Source organism: Dermochelys coriacea, chromosome 14 (assembly GCF_009764565.3).
Source record: "Dermochelys coriacea isolate rDerCor1 chromosome 14, rDerCor1.pri.v4, whole genome shotgun sequence".
Taxonomy (NCBI): Eukaryota; Metazoa; Chordata; order Testudines; family Dermochelyidae; genus Dermochelys; species Dermochelys coriacea.
This window is the reverse complement of record NC_050081.1, coordinates 33,423,941-33,447,984: the sequence shown is the minus strand read 5'-3', so window position 1 is coordinate 33,447,984 and position 24,044 is coordinate 33,423,941. Positions and strand designations below refer to the sequence as shown.

Here is a 24,044-nt window from a genome sequence, read left to right as displayed (position 1 = left end):
TATCGAGTAGAATCTTAAAACCAGATAGATCTTTTGCCCCCACTGCTTCCCTTGGAAGGTTATTCCAAAACTTCACTTCTCTGATGGTTAAAAACCTTCGTCTGATTTCAAGTCTAAACTTCCTGGTGGCCAGTTTATACCCATTTGTTCTTGTGTCCACATTGGTGCTGAGCTGAAATAATTCCTCTCCCTCTCCTATATTTATCCTCTGATATATTTATAGAGAGCAATCATATCTCCCCTCAACCTTCTTTTAGTTAGGCTAAACAAGCCAAGCTCCTTAAGTCTCCTTTCATAAGACCAGTTTTCCATTCCTCGGATCATCCTAGTAGCCCTTCTCTGTACCTGCTCCAGTTTGAATTCATCCTTTTTAAACATGGGAGACCAGAACTGCACACAGTATTCTAGGTGAGGTCTCACCAGTGCCTTGTATAACGGTACTAAAACCTCCTTATCCCTACTGGAAATGCCTCTCCTGATGCATCCCAAAACCACATTAGCTTTTTTCACAGCCATATCACATTGGCACTCGTCATCCTATGATCAGCCAATACTCCAAGGTCCTTCTCCTCTTTCCGTTACTTCTAATTGATGCGTCCCCAACTTATAGCTAAAATTCTTGTTATTAATCCCTAAATGCATAACCTTACACTTCTCACTATTAAATTTCATCCTATTACTATTACTCCAGTTTACAAGGTAATCCAGATCCTCCTGTATACTATCCCGATCCTTCTCCGAATTGGCAATACCTCCCAGCTTTGTATCATCTGCAAACTTTATTAGCACACTCCCACTTTTTGTGCCAAGGTCAGTAATAAAAAGATTAAATAAGATTGGTCCCAAAACCGATCCCTGAGGAACTCCACTGGTAACCTCCCTCCAACCTGACAGTTCGCCTTTCAGTAGGACCCGTTGCAGTCTCCCCTTTAACCAATTCCTTATCCACCTTTTGATGTTCATATTGATCCCCATCTTCTCCAATTTAACTAATAATTCCCCATGTGGCACGGTATCAAATGCCTTACTGAAATCTAGATAAATTAGATCCACTGCATTTCCTTTATCTAAAAAATCTGTTACCTTTTCAAAAAGGAGATTAGGTTGGTTTGGCACGATCTACCTTTTGTAAAACCATGTTGTATTTTGTCCCATTTACCATTGACTTCAATGTCCTTAACTAATTTCTCCTTCAAAATTTTTTCCAGGACCTTGCATACTACAGATGTCAAACTAACTGGCCTGTAGTTACCCGGATCACTTTTTTTCCTTTCTTAAAAATAGGAACTATATTAGCAATTCTCCAATCATTCGGTACTATTCCTGAGTTTACAGATTCATTAAAAATTCTTGCTAATGGGCTTGCAATTTCAGGTGCCAATTCCTTTAATATTCTTGGATGAAGATTATCTGGGCCGCCCCGATTTAGTCCCATTAAGCTGGTTCAGTTTCGCTTCTACCTCTGATATGGTAATATCTACCTCTATATCCTCCTTCCCATTTGTCATGCTACCATTATCCCCAAGATCCTCTTTAGCCTTATTAAAGACTGAGGCAAAGTATTTGTTTAGATATTGGGCCATGCCTAGATTATCTTTAACCTCCACTCCAGCCTCAGTGTTAAGTGGCCCCACTTCTTCCTTCTTAGTTTTCTTCTTATTTATATGCTATAGAACCTTTTACTATTGGTTTTAATTCCCTTTGCAAGGTCCAACTCTACTCGACTTTTAGCCTGTCTCACTTGATCCCTACATGTTCTGACCTCAATTAGGTAGCTTTCCTTGCTGATCCCTCCCATCTTCCACTCCCTGTATGCTTTCTGCTTCTTCTTAATCACCTCTCTAAGATGCTTGCTCATCCAGCTTGGTCTACAACTCTTCCTATGAATTTTTTCCCCTATCTTGGGGTACAGGCTTCCGATAGCTTCTGCAGTTTTGATTTAAAGTAATCCCAGGCCTCCTCTACCTTTAGATCCGTAAGTTCTTCAGTCCAATCCACTTCCCTAACTAATTTCCTTAATTTTTGAAAGTCAGCCCTTTTGAAATCAAAAACCCTAGTTGCAGATTTATTTTTGTTAATCCTTCCATTTAGTTTGAACTGAATTAGCTCATGATCACTTGAGCCAAGATTGTCCCCTACAACCATTTCTTCTATGAGGTCCTCGCTACTCACCAAAATTAAATCTAAAATGGCATCCCCTCTAGTCGGTTCAGCAACTACTTGATGAAGGAATCCATCAGCTATCGCATCTGGGAAAATCTGAGCCCTATTATTATTACTAGCACTGGTCCTCCAGTCTATATCTGGGAAGTTAAAGTCTCCCATGATCATGCAGTTTCCATTAGTATTTACTTTATTAAATACATTAAAAAGGGCTCTATCCATATCCAAATTAGATCCCGGAGGTCTATAGCACACCCCAAGCACTATCGTAGGAGAGGCTTTACTAGTTTTCTTCCCCAATGTAATTTTTGCCCAGACGGACTCTGTCTTATCCATTGCATCGCTTTTATTTCTTTACATTCTACCTCATCATTGATATACAATGCTACTCCACCCCCTTTACCTTTGTTTCTGTCTTTCCTAAACAGCACATACCCTTCAATACCTGTAGTCCAGTCATGACTACTATTCCACCATGTTTCTGTTATCCCTATAATATCTGGTTTCACTTCCTGCACCAGTAGCTCTAGTTCCTCCATTTTGTTACCTAGACTCCTCGCATTGGTGTACAAACTTGGTGCATTTTCCATGCTGACCACATCTCAGAGGTTTCTTCCCTGTGCGGATTTGCAGATGCCTGATACTCTGGGAGCACCAAATGAACCTTCCCCCACATGCAAGGTCTCTCTGTTGTGTGGTTCACTGAAGCATGAAGTCAAATTGAATCTTTTCCTGCAGTCAAGTAATTCCTAGGGTCTCTTGGCCTTGTGGATTCTCTCGTGTTTGGTAAATGCTGAGCTCTTATTGAAGCTTTTCCCAGAGTCAAGGCATTTATAATGCATCTCTCTGATGTGGATTCTCCCATGTTTAGAAAGATTTGAGCAGTGCCTGAAAGTTTTCCCACACTCGAGGCATTTATAGGGTCTTTCTCCCGTGTGGATTCTCCTATGTTTAGTAAGGGATGAACTTTCCTTAAAACTTTTCCCACACTCAAGGCATCCATAAGGTCTCTCTCCTGTGGGTTCGCTGATGCGTAATAAGTACTGAGCTCTTACTAAAACTTTTCCCACACTCACGGCATTTAAAAGGTCTCTCTCCTGTGTGCACTCGCTGGTGTACCATAAGTCTTGACTTGTGCATGAAGCTTTTCCCACAGTCAAAGCATTTATGGGGTCTCTCTCCTGTGTGGATTGCCTGATGTCTAGTGACTTTTATTCTGTCAATGAAACTTTTCCCACAGTCGAGGCATTTATATGGTCTATGTTCTCTCTGGTGTATACTAAGTTTTGACTTCTGAATGAAGCTTCTCCCACAGTCCAAGCATTTATGGGATTTCTCTCCTGTATGAGTTTTCTGATGTGTGTTAAGCGTTGATTTCACACTGAAACATTTCTCACACTGAGGGCATTTATAGGGTCTTTCTCCTGTGTGGATTCTCCTATGTTTAGCAAGGGATGAACTTTCCTTAAAACTTTTCCCACACTCAAGGCATATAAAGGGTCTCTCTCCTGTGTGGGTTCGCAGATGTGTAATAAGGGCTGAGTTCTGATTAAAACTTTTCCCACACTCACTGCATATAAAGGGTCTCTCTCCTGTGTGCACTCTCTGGTGTACAATAAGCCTTGACTTGTGAATGAAGCTTTTCCCACAGTCAAAGCATGTATGGGTGCCCTCTCTTGTGTGGATTCTCTGATGACTAGTAAGTTTTATTCTGTCAATGAAACTTTTCCCACAGTCGAGGCATTCATAGGGTTTGTCTATAGTGTGGATTCTCTGATGCTTAGTAAGATTTGAGCGGTCACTGAAAGTTTTCCCACACTCAAGGCATTTAAAGGGTCTCTCTCCTGTGTGTACTCTCTGGTGTATAATAAGGTGTGACTTATGAATGAAACTTTTCCAACAATCTAAGCATTTATGGGGCTTCTCTCCTGTGTGGATTCTGTGATGTGACATAAGATATGACCTCTGACTAAAGCTTTTCTTACACTCAAGGCATTTATAGGGTTTCTCTCCTGTGTGCAGTCTCTGGTGTACAGTAAGACATCGCTTCCTGCTGAAGCTTTTCCCACAGTCTAAGCATTTATAGGGTTTCTCTTCATTGTGACTTGTCTGCTGGACTGTGGTTTCCTTCGGATCCTGACATCCTCCTCCATGTTCAGTGGATTTATCCATTTTCTTCCTGGGATAGTTTCCCAGCTGCATCTCTGATCTGTGTCGATCTCCCCAGGCATTTCCCTGTTCCAAGCACTGGGAAAAATTCCCTTCAGCTCTTCTCAAAAACATCTCCTGAGGTCCCACTTCCTTAGGACCTTCCTGCTGCTGATTCTCTTCCATGTTCTCACTCACTGTCCTATCACCTGCTGGGAGAGAGAGAATCCAGACAGGAGTCACTGCCTGTGCTGGGGAGAAGGGACAGAAAGGGGAATAGCAATGAGGGAAAACAAAACTTAAGGACTGTTGGGGAGATGGAGACATAGGGTTCTGCCTCCACAGCCCACCCAAACGCTCCCAGGGAAGTAAAGTCAGGGAGGAAATTCCCAATAGCTAACAGGATGGGTGGGAAGCGATGACTGATAATTCCCTTGATGCTACAACACCTGCTGACTGCAGTCCTGACCTGGGTGAGATGGGACAGAACTGGGGGCTCTCGCTCATGGCACATTTTGGGAGTCTCAGCTTTTTCCTTCACTCGCCAGAGGGTTCTGTCTCAGTTTCTCTGACTCCTCACCTGTGCAGATGTCTCTCGGGTTCCCACTTTCCTCAGAGGCCTGGAGATCTGGGACCCATGGCTCTTCCCCTCGTTCCAGCTGAGCGATCAGCACAGGTTTAGGAGCTGGTAATCCTGCATAGGGAGTAAAATCAGGCAAGGTCAGGGCGCATGGAGTCTTGGTAAAGTATCTGTCACAAGGAACATTCCCTGAGTTTAACCTGACCCTACATGGGACTGTGGTAACTCAGATCCCTTGGAGCAGAAGAGATCTGGGTGTCTGGGGGGATCTTTTTACCCTCTCACTAGGAGGTCTCAGGGTAGATGTGCTCTGGGGGACTTGCTAAAACACACACAGCTTGGGTGTTAAACTCCTGCCTATTTCCAAGCCTGCAGAACCTAGAGCCGTCCCCACAGATGGAGCAAGGTGAACGGTGTGTGAAGGAGAAATAACATAGATGGGGCAATATCCTGCTTCTGACCCCTTGACAGCTGGAGAGATGGAGATGAGTTAGGCTGTCCATTTCTGACTCCCCTGTTCCCTTGAATGGGGTATGGAGATGCAAGTCTCTCTCACACTGGCATAGGCGCCGACTTCCCCTCTTTTTCATGAGTGCTTGATCCCCCCTCTATCCCTGGCCCTGCCCCCACTCCACACATTCATGAGGCCCCACCCCTTCCTCATCCCCATTTCAACCCCTTTCCCAAAGTCCCCACCCCAACTCCTCCCCCTCCCTGCCCATATTCTAATTCCTTCCCCAAAATCCCTGCCCCGGCCCTGCCTCTTCCCTGCCTAATCCCCTGAGCGTGCCACGTTCCTATTCTTCTCCCCCTCCCTGAGCATGCAAATAGCTGTTTGGCGGCGGCCAAGTGGGAAAGCTGGAGGAGTGTGGATGCGGTGTGCTTGGGGGAGAGGAAGAGGTAAGGCAGGGGAGCACCCACGGAGTTGGCACCGATGCACACTGGAGCTGTGGACTATGCGACCCTCCTCCTCCAATCTAACTGATCAGGGAAGAACCTGACCAGATTCACACACACACCCCATGGCTTCCATTAGCTGAGGCCACAGGAATACCTTACCCAGCGAGTTCACCATCACATAGATCTCCTGCATGACGTCCCTGTAGAGGGCTCTCTGAGCGGGGTCCAGCAGAGCCCCCTGCCCCTCGGTGAAATACACAGCCACCTCCTCGAAGGTCACCGGCATCTGAAACATCAATTCCCGCATTCAGCACCTGCTGCTCCAACCGCAATCCCACTAGTCACAGGGGAGGAGGCCCAGAAAAACAGAATCCCACCCGCACCCTGCTCAGAGCAGCCAGGCGGCTTCAGGGGGTGGGGAGAAGGTGAGAGCTCCTTGTCTCCCCAGCACACAGACCAGGGCAGGGTCTTCTCATTTCCCACACACCTGCCAGCCACAGGCTGATATGGGAAGCAGAGCTCTGAGCCGGGGACAGGGACAGCTTCCCTTTGTATTTCACAGCAGCCAGTAGGATCAGGCTTCAGCACTGGGAGTCTGGTCACTTTTCCCAGCCGTGCCTAGGGGTTGTTTCCCGTTTCAGAAATAGGGAAATGTTCCTCCCTCCCCCCACCCCACCAATGGGCCTGTTCAGAAAATCACGCTCCAAGTTAAATGTGTCCCAGCAGGTTTATCACAGCCTGTCCCGTCCCTGCCTCACTCTGTGTGTTTCCTGCCCTTCCCCCTCTACAGCAACCCCCCCTGCAGCTCCCTGAAAATCCCCTACCTGAGCTGGCTCCATCACAGCCATTTCCCTTCCCTGTCCCCTGGAAGATGGGAGGATCTGGAGCGAATCGTGAATGTGATTCCTCAGCCTGTCAGGGCGAGAGGGGCAAAGGGGGAGGTTTCAGAAGGGGCTTGAGTCCATTTCACACCCCGATTCCCCCCAGGATCCCTCCCTGCAGACAGACGCTCTGGACTCTGCCAAGCTGGGAAAACCCTCAGTCACTTTATTACAACACAGATCGGCCCCTCCCACCAGCACTGAACCTCCCGAGACACTTTTAAACCCCCCCAGGGACAGAGTCTCTGAGACAAACACTAGAAAAGAGCAGAATAAAATGAGCCACTTTGGGGGATCTCCCCTCATATCGTATCCGAGGGCAGTGCAGGGACTCAGCCGGGGCAGGATCTGGCTTTTCCTCTGTCAGCTCCTCCCCTTGTTCTCCGGAGAGTCAGTCTGCCCAGGCATGATGCAGGGAATGGATCCGGGCAAGGCTAGGAACCTCCCTCCCCATTTCTTGCTCCTGCTGCCGCTTTCGGTCTCACCATTCCCCTTCCTGTCTCCTTCCCTCTCCCCTCTGCCTGGGAGAACTGGGGACTGTCCCGTTCCCATGGGCACTTGCTCTCCAGTGTGAGCCTGGCTGTGTCACTGAGGGCAGCAGCTCTGGGACCCGCAGACACGGGGGAGCCCCTCTCCATCTGGTACAAACTCATCCTCAGGTCCCTGAAAGGGGCCCTTTGTGCAGTCACTTTCCTACCCAGCCCCAGCCCTTTCCCCCAGGTCTCTCCCAGTCACCTGCATGCTCTAGCTCAGGGGCTGGTATCAGCAGAGCCCGGGGCTACCCCAGGAGCTGGTTCAGCCACCGGAGAAAGTTGTCAGTCCATCCCGTTCCCCGTCTCGGACACAGAGGGGGGTTAATGAAGGTCTCTCCTTGGTACAGGCCCCGCTGGGGAAGCAGCTGCTGCTCCATCTGGGCCCCAGATCACACTGCAGGAGGCAGCATCAACCCAATATCATGGGTAAGGATCCCTTAGAGTCACGGATATTTTTAGTAAAACTCAGGGACAGGTCACATGCTGTAAACAAAACTTCATGGCTCGTGACCTGTCCATGACTTGTACTGTACTGCTCACTAATTCTTGGGAATGCCGCAGGTGCTCGTAGGTGGGAGTGGCCCGGGGGGCACCACGGGTGCTGGGAGTTAGAGGCTGGGGGGGCTCCAAGGGTGCTCAGGGGGGTGGTCTAGGGAGTGCTGTGGGTGCTCGGGTGAGAGCAGCCCAAGACCCCCGCTGGTGCTGGAGGGCGGGGTTGGCAGGGCTCGTAGGCTCCCTACCCGGTTTCTCAGAAGCAGCGGCATCTCCCTCCCTAAGCTTCGAGCTTCCATGACCTCTGTGACAAACTCGCAGCCTTAATCATGAGCAGAGACAGACACCAGCCTTCTCTGCCTTAGCAGTAACCAGCCCCCCAGCGCCCTTTCTGAGGACAATTCAGCAGCTGCGGATTTCATTGGCCCACCTGGACTCACACCAGAACAGAATCAGAGAACCAGGCTGAACCGATATGCTTAACTGAACTGGAACCAGACTCAGACCAGCATTTTTTCTCTTCCTCAGTGAACCTGAATCTAAATTGAACTTGGAAAAAATGGCTTCCTGTTGAAATGAAGTTTCAGCAATTTTTCAGCTCAATATTTGACAAAATAAAATAAAACCTACTCTCATCTCACTCATGATAAAACAAGACAACAAAACAACACCCAGGCATGTGATCGCTACCGGAATGGCCTGTCCCAGTAGGAGAAGAGAAGGGGGCAGCCCACAGGAGCAGGGAGGGAGGAAGGAGAGAAGTGGGGGTTTCCTGTCCCAGAAGTTAACATTAACTCTTCAAGCCCAAAGAAAAAGGCTGCTCAATTCTTCTTCCACTTAGACAGACCTCCTCTCACCCGTCCCCACCCCTTAGGGCAGTTCCTCCCTCCAATTGCCCCACCTGAGGCAGGCCTCAGGCCCCAATTTCAGTTCCCCACTGAAGCAAGTCACAGGATTCACTCCCAATCCGCGCCCCTCTTCTGGGGCACTGCCTGGTAACTGAACCAGAACCAACACACCGACTGCCACTGAACCCGAACCAAACCCCAAATCCTTGCCGCTAGCAGTGACTCTGGTTGGACACCGAATCCTGTGCAGAAATCAGTCCAGCCCCTGTTTAGTGCTGTCAACCCAGGAGACAGACCCCTCAAATAAGGAGATTGTTTTTAAATTATATAATATATATATATATATATATATATATATATTATATATAAATATATAATCACAAATATGAAATTGGGAGCAGGGTGTGTGGCGATTCTGGGTGGACATTTGCCTGGTAAATTCTCAGCCCTCCTAGATAAATCTTCTGCCCTCCCCCTATCTCTGGGTGATCAGCTTTTCTAAAGGCAAAAGTGGGACACATGCAGGAGACCCGCCCCTTCGCTCCGAGGCCACGCCCCCTGCTCCACCTCTCTCCTCTGAGGCCCTGTCTCCTGGCCAGGCCAGAAGTCCGGCTGTGATAACATAGAATCATAGAATCATAGAATATCAGGGTTGGAAGGGACCCCAGAAGGTCATCTAGTCCAACCCCCTGCTCAAAGCAGGACCAAGTCCCAGTTAAATCATCCTAGCCAGGGCTTTGTCAAGCCTGACCTTAAAAACCTCTAAGGAAGGAGATTCTACCACCTCCCTAGGTAACGCATTCCAGTGTTTCACCACCCTCTTAGTGAAAAAGTTTTTCCTAATATCCAATCTAAACCTCCCCCATTGCAACTCCTCGTTCTGTCATCTGCTACCATTGAGAACAGTCTAGAGCCATCCTCTTTGAAACCCCCTTTCAGGTAGTTGAAAGCAGCTATCAAATCCCCCCTCATTCTTCTCTTCTGCAGACTAAACAATCCCAGCTCCCTCAGCCTCTCCTCATAAGTCATGTGCTCTAGACCCCTAATCATTTTGTTGCCCTTCGCTGTACTCTTTCCAATTTATCCACATCCTTCTTGTAGTGTGGGGCCCAAAACTGGACACAGTACTCCAGATGAGGCCTCACCAGTGTCGAATAGAGGGGAACGATCACGTCCCTCGATCTGCTCGCTATGCCCCTACTTATACATCCCAAAATGCCATTGCCTTCTTGGCAACAAGGGCACACTGCTGACTCATATCCAGCTTCTCGTCCACTGTCACCCCTAGGTCCTTTTCCGCAGAACTGCTGCCGAGCCATTCGGTCCCTAGTCTGTAGCGGTGCATTGGATTCTTCCATCCTAAGTGCAGGACCCTGCACTTATCCTTATTGAACCTCATTAGATTTCTTTTGGCCCAATCTTCCAATTTGTCTAGGTCCTTCTGTATCCTATCCCTCCCCTCCAGCGTATCTACCACTCCTCCCAGTTTAGTATCATCCGCAAATTTGCTGAGAGTGCAATCCACACCATCCTCCAGATCATTTATGAAGATATTGAACAAAACGGGCCCCAGGACCGACCCCTGGGGCACTCCACTTGACACCGGCTGCCAACTAGACATGGAGCCATTGATCACTACCCGTTGAGCCCGACAATCTAGCCAGCTTTCTACCCACCTTATAGTGCATTCATCCGGCCCATACTTCCTTAACTTGCTGACAAGAATGCTGTGGGAGACCGTGTCAAAAGCTTTGCTAAAGTCAAGAAACAATACATCCACTGCTTTCCCTTCATCCACAGAACCAGTAATCTCATCATAAAGGCGATTAGATTAGTCAGGCATGACCTTCCCTTGGTGAATCCATGCTGACTGTTCCTGATCACTTTCTCTCCTCTAAGTGCTTCAGGATTGATTCTTTGAGGACCTGCTCCATGATTTTTCCAGGGACTGAGGTGAGGCTGACCGGCCTGTAGTTCCCAGGATCCTCCTTCTTCCCTTTTTTAAAGATGGGCACTACATTAGCCTTTTTCCAGTCATCCGGGACTTCCCCCGTTCGCCACGAGTTTTCAAAGATAATGGCCAAGGGCTCTGCAATCACAGCCGCCAATTCCCTCAGCACTCTCGATGCAATTCGTCCGGCCCCATGGACTTGTGCACGTCCAGCTTTTCTAAATAGTCCCTAACCACCTCTATCTCTACAGAGGGCTGGCCATCTCTTCCCCATTTTGTGATGCCCAGCACAGCAGTCTGGGAGCTGACCTTGTTAGTGAAAACAGAGGCAAAAAAGCATTGAGTACATTAGCTTTTTCCACATCCTCTGTCACTAGCTTGCCTCCCTCATTCAGTAAGGGGCCCACACTTTCCTTGGCTTTCTTCTTGTTGCCAACATACCTGAAGAAACCCTTCTTGTTACTCTTGACATCTCTTGCTAGCTGCAGCTCCAGGTGCGATTGGCCCTCCTGATATCTTTCCTACATGCCCGAGCAATATTTTTATACTCTTCCCTGGTCATATGTCCAACCTTCCACTTCTTGTAAGCTTCTTTTTTATGTTTAAGATCCGCTAGGATTTCACCATTAAGCCAAGCTGGTCGCCTGCCATATTTACTATTCTTTCGACTCATCGGGATGGTTTGTCCCTGTAACCTCAACAGGGATTCCTTGAAATACAGCCAGCTCTCCTGGACTCCCTTCCCTTTCATGTTAGTCCCCCAGGGGATCCTGGCCATCTGTTCCCTGAGGGAGTCAAAGTCTGCTTTCCTGAAGTCCAGGGTCCGTATCCTGCTGCTTACCTTTCTTCCCTGCGTCAGGATCCTGAACTCAACCAACTCATGGTCACTGCCTCCCAGATTCCCATCCACTTTTGCTTCCCCCACTAATTCTACCCGGTTTGTGAGCAGCAGGTCAAGGAAAGCGCTCCCCCTAGTTGGCTCCCCTAGCACTTGCACCAGGAAATTGTCCCCTACGCTTTCCAAAAACTTCCTGGATTGTCTATGCACCGCTGTATTGCTCTCCCAGCAGATATCAGGAAAATTAAAGTCACCCATGAGAATCAGGGCATGCGATCTAGTAGCTTCCGTGAGTTGCCGGAAGAAAGCCTCATCCACCTCATCCCCCTGGTCCGGTGGTCTATAGCAGACTCTCACCATGACATCACTCTTGTTGCACACACTTCTAAACTTAATCCAGAGACACTCAGGTTTTTCCACAGTTTCGTACCGGAGCTCTGAGCAGTCATACTGCTCCCTTACATACAGTGCTACTCCCCCACCTTTTCTGCCCTGCCTGTCCTTCCTGAACAGTTTATAACCATCCATGACTGTACTCCAGTCATGTGAGTTATCCCACCAAGTCTCTGTTATTCCAATCACGTCATAATTCCTTGACATCACCAGGACCTCCAGTTCTCCCTGCTTGTTTCCAAGGCTTTGTGCATTTGTATATAAGCACTTGAGATAACCTGTTGATCGCCCCTCATTCCCAGTATGAGGCAGGAGCCCTCCCCTCACAGACATTCCTGCCTGTGCTTCCTCCCGGTATCCCGCTTTCCCACTTACCTCAGGGCTTTGGTCTCCTTCCCCGGTGAACCTAGTTTAAAGCCCTCCTCACTAGGTTAGCCAGCCTGCTGGCAAAGATGTTCTTCCCTCTCTTCGTAAGATGGAGCCCGTCTCTGCCCAGCACTCCTCCTTCATGGAACACCATCCCATGGTCAAAGAATCCAAAGCCTTCTCTCCGACACCACCTGCGTAGCCATTCGTTGACCTCCACGATTCGACGGTCCCTACCCAGGCCTTTTCCTTCCACGGGAGGATGGACGAGAACACCACTTGCGCCTCCAACTCCTTTATCCTTCTTCCCAGAGCCACATAGTCCGCAGTGATCCGCTCAAGGTCATTCTTGGCAGTATCATTGGTGCCCACGTGGAGAAGCAGGAAGGGGTAGCGATCCGAGGGCTTGATGAGTCTCGGCAGTCTCTCCGTCACATCACGAATCTTAGCCCCTGGCAAGCAGCAGACTTCTCGGTTTTCCCGGTCAGGGCGGCAGATAGATGACTCAGTCCCCCCTGCACACGGAGTCTGGGCTAGTGCAGGGAGCCCCAGACTCTCCACCTGCCCTTGGCAGGGGGCTGGAGTGCCGATTAGGGTGACCAGCTGTCTGATTTTGGACTGGAACACCCGCTGGAAAAGGGATTTTGGAGGCTCTAGTCAGCACCGCTAACTGGGCCGTAGACTGGTGCTGCGCAGCGGGGCTGGCTGGCTCCCTGCTAGACTCCGCGCCACGCGGCTCAGGGGAAGCAGCTGGTATGTCCAGCTCCTAGGCTTAGGGGCAGCCAGGGGGTTCTGCGTGCTGCCTCCACCTCCAGCCCGCAGACGCAGCTCCCAGTGGCCGGCCAGGTCAGGGCAAGGGATGAACTAGCCCCACTCGTGAGCACTCAGCAGGCAGCTGTTGAGGAGTCACGGCACGCGCTTCTCCCTCTGCTGCCGGGCATCTTCTCCTAGTGTGGCTGGGCTCCAGTTGCAGCACGTACCCTGCAGCGACCCCGTGGTCTGTCACCCCATCGCCGGCACCAGGAGTTTGCGGTATAGATCTTTGTCTCCGAGTACTGGGAATGGGGCTGCTGGAGGGAAGGGCAGGAGAATGAGACCAGGGCTGGCCTTGGGGGAGGGACCCGAGCTGTAAGGGGCAATTGGACGACCAACCGAGCCAGGTGACTTCTCAGGAGCAGGGGTTCCTCTCCTTCCCCTGCTCCACTGCCATATGCAGCCACCACTGCTCCTGTCCTCCAGAGCCCCTGGCTACTCAGACTGAGAGTGTCCTCCTGTCTGCTGTGCCGGGTGGGGGAAGGCTGATGAGATGGAGGGAGGTGTCCACCTCCCATGTACCCGATTTCCACTAAGTTGGGTTGACGGGACAGGGGGAATCTGTGTGTGTTGCTGCCATGGGTGGCAAGTTCTACGGGCCTCTCCCTCAGCCCCGCCTTCTGCCTCCGGGAGTCCCCCCCGCACATCCCCCAGGCCATTTAAAACAGCCCGGACCACCACTCAGCACCGGCACATGGCTGCTGGCCCCTTCCTGCAGCCCCTGGGTGGGGTGGGTCATGCACCCCTGCAGCTAATGGGAAGCTTCAGGGGCAGCGCCTAGAGGTAGCAGCACGTGGAGACCCGCAGCCCACCCTGCCTAGGAGCCCCAGGTAAGCGCTGCACCCCCCACCCCGTCCCAGAGCCTGCATCCTGACTCCTTTCGCACACAACCCCTCCTGCCGCCAAACTCCCTCCCAGGGCCTGCACCCCTCACCCCCTCCTACACCCCCACCTCCTGCCACAGTCTGCACAAAGCACCAAAACTCCATCCCAGAGCCTGCACCCCAGACCCTCTCCCCCACCCAACTCCCTCCCAGGGCCCAACCTCTCACCTGTCCTGCACCCCAATCCTCTGCCCCAGCCCAGAGCCTGCACTCCAGACCTCCTCCCCCCACCCAAACTCCCTCCCAGAGTCTTAGGCAGGTGGGAAGGCGGGCAGGCTCTGGGCACCGTCAAAATTTCTACAAACCTGCCGCCCCTGGCTGCTGCCTTTCTGGGTCCAGCTGCTTGTGTCTGAACAAGGCTTCAGGTGCCTGACCGACCCTGGGTGCTTTCTTAAAGAGAGTGCGATGAAGTTGGCATCAGGAGCTACTGCTATCCTGCCCTCTCCTTACACAGCCCAGGCAGGGAACGTGACCTGTGTGCAGGGAGCCCCGACCTCACTTCCCCCCCTCACAGCCCCCTAGGGGGGCAGGGGACAAAGGAGCATCAGTCCAGTGAGGGAGTGAGCAGCAATGCCAGCTGCTCCATCCCTGCATCCAGGTCAGTTTCCCCATGTGGGTGCAGAAAGGGGATGCAGAGCTTAGGGGCACAAGAGGGGGGTCGGAGTCGGGGTGAAGGGGGCACAATGTAGAGGTTAGCGTGCAAGAGGGGGCAGGGGTTAGGGACAAAGGGGACTCAGTGAAGGGGCTGGGGTGAAGGGAGGGTAGGGAGGCAATTGGGGTGAGGGTGCTCCATGCCCACGGGGGCCAGGGGCAGCAAAATGCAAGTTCGCCCAGGGTGCCATTTTCCTTAAGGCCGTCCCTGACCTGGGACTGCCTATCTCGGGGCCCTGTGGGGACTCCTGCCCCACCTCCCCCGTCGAGCCCCGAGAAAGCGTGTGGAAAGAGAGTCTCTGTGTAGGCAAGTGTGTGCATCTCCCACATTCAATCTGTTGCATTCCTGGCCTTCTCCTGGTGCCTGTTTGGGCCTTGCAGTGAAAAGGAGACAGGAGAGAGGGTGGGGAGAGTGACCAAAGGAGGGAGGGGGATGGAGTGAGCGGGGCCTCTGGAAGGGGGGGCGGGGCTGGAATTAGAAAGCTGGCAACCCTAGTGCCCATAGCATCCCCCGGCCCCCCAGGGCAGGTGGAGAGTCTGGGACTCCCCACTGCAGACAGGGCAGCTCTTATTATGGCCTGGATCTAGCTTCTGGCTGGCCAGGGGGCAGGGAAGAGGAGGAGCAGGGGGTGGGGGCTCGAGGCCAAGGGGGGACAGTCTCTACGTAAAAGAATGAATGGACACAAATCAGACGTCAAGAATTATAACATTCAAAAACCAGTTGGAGAACACTTCAATCTCTCTGGTCACTCGATTACAGACCTGAGGGTGGCTATCCTTCAACAAAAAAGCTTCAAAAACAGACTCCAAGGAGAGACTGCTGAATTGGAATTAATTTGCAAACTGGATACAATTAACTTAGGCTTGAATAGAGACTGGGAGTGGAGGAGTCATTACACAAAGTAAAACTATTTCCCCATGGTATTTCTCCCACCCCACCCCCCACTGTTCCTCTGATATTCTTGTTAACTGCTGGAATTAGCCTACCTTGCTTGTCACCATGAAAGGTTTTCCTCCTTTCCCCCCCCCTGCTGCTGGTGATGGCTTATCTTAAGTGATCACTCTCCTTACAATGTGTATGATAAACCCATTGTTTCATTTCTCTGTGTGTGTGTATATAAATCTCTCCTCTGTTTTTTCCACCAAATGCATCCAATGAAGTGAGCTGTAGCTCAGGAAAGCTTATTCTCTAATAAATTTGTTAGTCTCTAAGGTGCCACAAGTACTCCTTTTCTCAATCCCACCCACGGGGAACAGGCTGGCGCTGCCCCTGAGCCTCGGGCAGGCGCAGAGCCCTGGCACAGGGAATCCGGGACAAATGGGTGTCATTTGTCATTCAGCCCGGGACCGGGACTTGAACTCTGCACTTCAGGGCTGTCCTGCCCAATTCAGGACAGACGGTCACCTTGCCCATCCCCCACTGCTGGTTTGACCATTTGTAGGGGAACAAATCCCCACTGGCCGCTGGGCAGGGCAGCCCCCTCACCCTGCCTTACCCCACGGGGCAGGGGAGCTGACTTGTATCTCCCCACCCCTCCGCCGTCTCCCTGCCCCCGGGCTCTCCCTTCACCGGGCAGCTCTTTACACAGCCCCCCCTCCCCACATCCCCCCCTTTCCCTCCCAGAACCCCACACACACACACACACACACACACTCACGTCTTCCCTCCATTCCAGCCTCGCTCCCGTCAGCCCCATAATCCTCGCTCTGCCCCCTGATCACCCTGCGTCGCCCCAACCTCGCTTCAGTGCAACCACCGCCCCTGCCCCATCGCATCCTGCCCCTGCATCCCCCTCCTGCCCCCGGCCTCACACATCCCTGTTCCCCGCTCTATCCCCCCTTATCCGCACCCTCCGCCCATCTACAGCCCCCTCCCAGCTCCGACCCCCTCTGCCCCTAGGTGTCCCAGCCCCAGCCCGGCCCAGGCTGGCTCCCCCCGCCCCGCACACACCGGGAGCTGGCGGCAGCTTTCCCGGGCCCGGGGCAGGGAATCGCAGCCAGCTCCGCGGGGAGCAGCCTGGGGCCAAACCCTCCCCCTGCAGCCCGGGGGTGACGGGGGGGCGGGTCTCTCTTACCTTCCCTCCGAGCGGGGCCCCCCTGGGGCAGGGGCCGGGGCCGGGCCGGGAAGGGGGCCCTGGCCGGGCTGGGGGCTCTGCCCTGGGGGAGGCTCCCGGGGAGCCGCGGGAAGGGCCCGGCTGGAGATTCCCCTCTCCCGGCTGCAGCCAGGGCTCCGGGCTCCCAGCACCAGCCGCCGGGGCTCGGGGATTTTGGACGCACAATCACCGCAGGGGCTGCGATTCACTTCCTGCTCCCTGGACTGACCCCAGCGATCCTCCCACCTAGGTGCTCCTGGGTCCTAGCTCTAAACCCATCGCATGCAGCCCCCCCTGCCCCAGACCCTGCCTCCTGGGGCCCCACCTCCCCTGGGCACGGGCAGCTTCTCCCAGCCATATGTAGGCATCCTGCCTAGAAGCCGCAGGGTCAATGGGGGGACAGAAAAGAGACGTGCAGATCCCAGGGAGGGGGATGAAGGGGGGTTTCTAGGGAGATGGGGTTGTTGCAGAGAATCCAGGGGTGATGGGGTGTCAGGGATGTGCAGGTAACAGACTGGCACAGGGAGCAGTTGGTCAGAGCTGATCTCTTGTCTCCACACCATATTCACTGGCTACCAGCCCTGGGCTGGAGCTACCAGCTCTGCTCCCCTCGCTCGGGTCATGGAGCTGTCTGTGTTTTGTCCCTGGGTTCTTCCCGGGGATCCCCTCTACCCCTCTCCCAGCTGGCTCCCCCATGTCTGCACAGACTCCAGCTCCCTGTCAGACACCTGGATGTCAACAGTAAAGCTCCTGTTGCTCTGGGTCAGGGACTGGTGCTCTGCCCATTCAGGATTGTCCCCTATTTCCCCCTCATCGTTTTCCAATTGTCACCAAAATCATCCACCTTCTCCTGATGGCCGCCCAGACAATCCCCTGAAATGTTGGAATTGATCAGATGCAGCCATGGAAACAGGCCAGTGCCACCGAGTTAAGTGCCGGGCCTCATTTTGCTAGGCCAAAAACAGATCAAGATATTCGATAGCACTCTTAGGTTATGGCTACTGATGCAGCTGCACCACAGTAAGCTCTCTAGTGCAGAGGTTCGCACTACAATATTTTGGTAGCCTCAGAGCACTGTGAGTAACAGTTAATGTGATATATGCCATCATGTGCCAGCAATGCCCCTCTGCCATGTACATTGGCCAGACCGGACAGTCTCTATGCAAAAGAATAAATGGACACAAGTCTGACATCAGGAATCATAACGTTCAAAAACCAGTAGGAGAACACTTCAATCTCTCTGGTCACTCAATAACAGACCTAAAAATGGCAATTCTTCAACAAAAAAACTTCAAAATCAGACTCCAACATGAAGCTGCAGAACTGGAATTAATTTGCAAACTGGATACCATCAGGAGATTAGGCCTGAATAGAGACTGGGAGTGGTTGGGTCATGACAAGACCTAAACTTAACTTCCCCAATACTAATTTCTCCCGACTGTTACTCACACCTTCTTGTCAACTGCCTGTAATGGCCCACTTTCTTACCACTCCAAAAGTTTTTTTTCCTCCCTTGGTATCTTGCCGTTAACTGATTTATGTTGTTAGCCTGATCTCACACTTGGTAAAGCAACACCCCATCCTTTCATGTATTTATACTTGCTCCTGTATTTTCACTCCATACATCTGATGAAATGGGTTCTAGCCCATGAAAGCTTATGCCCAAATAAATTTGTTAGTCTCTAAGGTGCCACAAAGACCCCTCGTTGTTTTTGCTGATACAGACTAACACGGCTACCACTCTGAAACCTGTCACAAATAAGGTGCTTTGCATGTTCTTGTCTTTTATTAATTGTTGTTTCTTTTGCTTTTTTGGTTGCTTTTTATTTAAAAGATTTGCTAGCTAGTAAGTCTGCTTCTGTGAAAAGTGAGGTTTGTACTTTTGTTAATATCACGTTTCATAGCAGCAGACTTGCTAGCGAATTGGGAGGCAGCGAAAAGTGATTAACAAACATACAAATATCACTTTTCACAGCAGACTTACACAGACCCAGCAAACTGGGGGACAAATTAAGCCCAGGATGGGAAGTGGGTAGGGCAGCAGCAGGGGCCAGCAATGACGGGGGTAGTGGTGAAACCAGGGCCCAAAGCCCTGCATGAGAGGTCCAGAGCCTGCTGCCATACAGCCGGAGCCTGGGGCTGGAGTTGGCAGGGGGCCAGGAGCGACGGGTGGGCGGGATAGGATTGAGCCCGGGTCTGAAGCCCAAAGCCCCATGGCTGGAGCCTGCCACCTGCCACCCCAGGGCTGAAGCCAGAAACCCGAGTCCCACCGCCCCCAACAAGATGGGAACTCACACCGGCTACTTGCTCCTCCAGCATTTGAGGCTCCAGAAAGAGGCAGGGGCTGACCCCCTGCTGGCGGCCCTGCAGGAGAAGGCTGCTGCTTTGTGCCCCCCCCACCCAGGAGGCTGTGGCAGCAAGAAAAGCCCCTGGTGGCCAAATCTGAGAAATGCTGCTCTAGTGTATCTATTCGGCAGCATCTATGTCAGTGGGAGAAGCTCAAAAAAAAAAAAAAAAGCCTCCCCCATCCCCCTGGAAGCTCTGGTCAGAGCCTGGGCAGAAGGTATAATATGCCAGGGAAGTCCTGGGCTGTGGTAGTCCTACCTGTGCTCTGCCTCTTCCCCTCCCTGAGATCCCCACTGCCTGCACACAGCCTGGTGAATCCCTCCTCCACTCCACGTCCCCCTGCCGGAGGTTCCCACAGCTCACTGTGTTCCTCTTCGGGACGGCCTGGGCAGGTGGCTTGGGATGGCTTGGGCTGGTCTTAAAAATTGGAAATTCCAGGAGGTGACACACTCTATATGATTTTATAAAAATATGCTAATGAGTATGAATATAATGTAACTGAAATATGCTTCATGCAAAAGGTCTCTTGTGAGATATCATTACAAAGCTTTCAGAGTAGCAGCCGTGTTAGTCTGTATTCGCAAAAAGAAAAGGAGTACTTGTGGCACCTTAGAGACTAACAAATTTATTAGAGCATAAGCTTTCGTGAGCTACAGCTCACTTCATCGGATGCATTTGGTGGAAAAAACAGAGGAGAGAAATCCTCTCCTCTGTTTTTTCCACCAAATGCATCCGATGAAGTGAGCTGTAGCTCACGAAAGCTTATGCTCTAATAAATTTGTTAGTCTCTAAGGTGCCACAAGTACTCCTTTTCTTATTACAAAGCTTATAATCTACTGAGTGTGGTCATCCTATTTGTATAAATGTATCACTCTTGTATCTGAAACTAGAAATATAAAATATAACTCTGAGGGCCTATTGTAATTATGCAAAGTGTGGGCAATTAATGGTGGTTTGGAATCTTGATGGTTCCCATTAACAGGACAATTGTCTGTAAATGGCTCTGTTTTACTTGTAAGTCTTCCTCTATTCCTGTTTGTTGGCAAGTAGGTAATGGTTTCAGAGTAGCAGCCCTGTTAGTCTGTATTCGCAAAAAGAAAAGGAGTACTTGTGGCACCTTAGAGACTAACAAATTGATTAGAGCATAAGCTTTCGTGAGCTACAGCTCACTTCATCGGATGCATCAGATGAAGTGAGCTGTAGCTCACGAAAGCTTATGCTCTAATCAATTTGTTAGTCTCTAAGGTGCCACAAGTACTCCTTTTCTTTTTGCAAGTAGGTAATGAAGTTTTACAGTGACATGTGATCATGTCACCTGAACTGGAATCCATCTTTAACCTGGTGCTTTTCCATTGAGAAGGAGGGGGTGGGAACCTAGAGAGGTACAAAGGATTCCCGCCCTATGCAAAACATATATAAGTGGGTGGAACAGAACAAAGGGAGTCAGCCATCATGAGAAATCCCCTAGCTACCACCTGAGCTGAAACAAGGGCTGTACCAGGGGAAAGGATTGTGCCCAGACTAGAAAGATATCCAGTCTGTGAAAGAAACTTATTGAAACATCTCTGAGGGTGAGATTTTATCTGTATTCAGTTTTTATTACTGTACTAGACTTAGACTTGTGAGTTTTATTTTATTTTGCTTGGTAATTCTCTTTGTTCTGTCTGTTACTACTTGGAACCACTTAAACCCTTTTCTGTATTTAATAAAATCACTTTTTACTTATTAACTAACCCAGAGGATGTATTGATACTGAGGGGAGGGAGGGCAAACAGCTGTGCATATCTCTCTATCAGTGTTAGAGAGGGTGGACAATTTATGAATTTACCCCTGTATAAGCTTTATACAAGTTAAAACGGATTTATTTGTGATTGGACCCCATTGGGAGTTGGACATCTGAGTATTCAAGACAGGAACACTTCTGTAAGTTGCAGCTTTTGGGCACATGGTTCAGAGCTTGGGTCTGTGTTGGAGCAGACTGGCATGTCTGGCTCAACAAGACAGGGTGCTGGAGTCCTAAGTTTCCAGGGCAGGAAAGCAGGAGCAGAAGTAGTCTTGGCACATCAGGTGGCAGCTCCCAAGGGGTTTCTGTGATCTAACCCATCACAGTTGGTGGGTGCCTCCCCCAGCCTTGTGGGAGGAACCACTGGACCCCGGAGACGCAACTGAATTCGGGGGACAATTAAGGGATAATAGTGGGGATCATAGGTTCAGAACTAGGGATCCAGAAGGGTATACAGAGGAGAGAACCCTGGACAGCATCCACTGCTCCTCAAAGCTGTCTAGGGAGCTAGCAGGCGATGCCCAGAGGAACTCTGCCCGGATGCGTGAGACAAGGGAGGAACTGAAATAGGCCCCACAGTCACAGAGTGCCCTCTCGTCCAGTATCTCCCTCCTGGTATTGTAAATGGACACATTGGCCAGTGCCAGGAGGATGTTGATGAGGTCATGTGACTTTGTGGGGAAACAGACAGGGTGTGAATATATGAAGATGTGTGGGAAAAGTGCAGCCAGAACCTCAAAAGGAGGTTCTGGAGGAGTCGGAATAGGGGCTGCAACCTGGCACATTCCAGATAGACATGCACCAGTTTCTCCCTCATGCCCCAAAATGGGCAGGCATCGGGAATGGGGGTGAACCGTGCCAGGTACACACCCATGCTCACGGCTTCATAAAGGAGTCTCCCACCAATATTCATGGTGGGCCGTGGGAGCAGGCAGGAATATAGGCTGGCCCACTGGGGTTCCTCACCCTTTACAGGTGATAGAAAGTCCCTCCACCTGGTAGCGGGGCAGGACATGAGGGTGAGGAAGTAAAACATGCAAAGCACAAGCTTGTAAAGTTGTTGCCTCAGTGTTGTTCGGAATTGAGCCGGCTGCAGGACACGCAGACTGATAGGGTTATGGAGGAGAGGGGGCTCACAGGACTGGGACTCCATGAAAAGGTCCAGAGGCCCTGGGGCGAGTGGGGAGCACCCTCTCCAGGAATACCCAAGAGGTGGGTGATAAAACTGCCCCCACCTCCTTGAGTACGCGCAGGGGGGTCTGAAGTGTGGAGAGCCACATGTGATGACCAAGCGCTCGGGTATCCACATATCTCCCTGTTAGTTACAGATCACACAGAAGAGTCACATTCATACTCACTTTGGGACTGGGTTATGACATCACCCTGAGTAAACATATCTGTCATGATCAAACAGCATACCAACATAGTTATAAACTGGACTTCCAACATGATACAGTTTCTGCTGTTCTTCCATTGCTTTCCTGATTTGGAGCTCATGTCTGGCAGTTTTTTGTTGCATCTGGTGATCCCTCTGTTCAGTAGCCAGCCGTTCCATACGCCTCCTGTCAGCTTCTCTGGCTCGTTCTTCAACTTGCTTGGCTCTTGCTTTAGCTTCTTTTTCCAGCTGGGCCAAGACTTGCTTCTCTTGCAGTCTATTAATGCCTTCCTTGACACACTTTGTACAAGATTTGTTGCAATTATATAACAGTAGTAGCAACAATGATCTACATAGTCATATTTTATCAGATAAAAATCACACAGTTAAATCTTAGTCTTTGTTGATAAACTCATCTTTGTTTTCACTAAAGATATATCTTAGTGCTGTGATGTTATATTGGTGCTGATCCTCAACTGACTCAAACAAACTGGCATTATCCCTTTGGGGAGGACTTACCTGGGAATTTCTGAGTGTCCAGTGGAGAGGGGCTGCACAGTACAAAGGACAATAATGGTTTCCACTCAGAGTCTTCTTGGAAAGTGTGGCCTAGTGGTCACAGCCCTGCCAAGCGGGTCAAGGGAAGGGGAGCCCGGGCCCTCCCACTCAACCAGGCTCTGACTTGGGGCCCTTTTAGCTACAAGTAACCTGGCAACCAAGACTACTTAAGTCTGTCCTCCCTGGTGCATCTTCCTCTCCTCTTCCACCAAGGGGTCACCACATTTCAAGGCCTTCGCCTGATGGGAAAACCCAAATTCCAAAGAAGCAAAAGGGAGTCCACACTGTCCAGGGTCACAGAATACTTCCCTCTCTGCTTGTCTATGCGGAGAGTGCTCCCTTTTATCACGAAGGGCTCTTTTCAGCAGCCGTATCAGAGCCTTTAGGTTTCACTTGTGCTCTGCTCTACTGGAGCTGTGGACTACAGGTCTGCTCACCTGCTCCCGAGCTAATTCGCTGCCTTTCAATTCCTCCAGCAGATGGAGCATTTGCTGCAGGTGTGGCAGGACAGGGCTGGCTGAGTCCAAAACAAGCCCTTAAACCCTTGTTGCTCAGTGTAGGGTTTGTGCACCCCATCCCAAGGATGCTTCAGAGGAGCTCAAGGAAGAGGTTGTGCCCAATGTTAAGGACTGGCAGAGCCCTGCGGAGTTTGTGTGGGGAGCTAAAGGCTGGAGTGACAGGGCACAGACACCCAGTTCAGCAGCAGCACATCTCCCTCACACTGAGGCAGGGGGGGTAACAAGGAGATTCACAGTCCTGGGCACCCTGAGAAAACATCACAGCCAGACCCTGCAGTCTGTGGAGCTCAGGGATGGTGAAATAACACCTCCAAGGGGCTTAAAAAGCAAAAACAAACAAAAAAGAAAATCCACCTCCCGTGCTGGGGATTCCACAAGCTCCCTTGGAAGCCATTCCAGAGTTTAAATACCCACATGGTTAGAAAGTTTTCCTCATCTCTAATCTAAATCTTCCTCCCCGCATATTAACACTTTTACCTCTCATCCTTCCTTCAGTGGCCATGGAGTACAACTGATCCCCAGTCTCTGTGTAACAGCCCTTAACATGTCTGCAGACCATCACCAGTTTTCTTTTCTCAAGACTAATAGACCCACTTTTTTTAACCATTCCCCACAGCTCTGGTTTTATAAACCTTTGATCATATTCTGTTGCTCTCCTCCGGACTCAATCCAATTTGTCCTCATCTTTCCTAAAGTGTGGTGCCCAGCACTGAACACAGAACTCCAGCTGAGGCCTTCCCAGTGCTGAGCAGAGCGGGACAACGACCTCCTGCAACTTACATACAACACTCACGTTAATACATCCCAGAATGATACCAGCCTTATACTCAGTTTCGTCAATGGGTGAAAGGCAGACAGCATCTGAGTGAGTCCATTAAAGACCGTTCTCCCTCCCCCCCCCATTATTCAAGACCAGGGACACTGGGAGTT

At 50.8% G+C, this 24,044-nt stretch overlaps 1 protein-coding gene and 2 pseudogenes across 1 annotated transcript in view; all 3 read right to left on the bottom strand.

Annotated features, from left to right (window-relative positions):
* The window catches only part of LOC119843336 (butyrophilin subfamily 1 member A1-like), a 1,931,986-nt gene that overhangs the window by 1,668,481 nt on the left and 239,461 nt on the right, over positions 1–24,044 (bottom strand). The gene's annotated exons all lie outside the window — the stretch shown is intronic.
* Positions 1–24,044, bottom strand: part of LOC119843350 — a 389,996-nt pseudogene that overhangs the window by 169,299 nt on the left and 196,653 nt on the right.
* Positions 2,629–24,044, bottom strand: part of LOC119843304 — a 218,056-nt pseudogene continuing 196,640 nt past the window's right edge.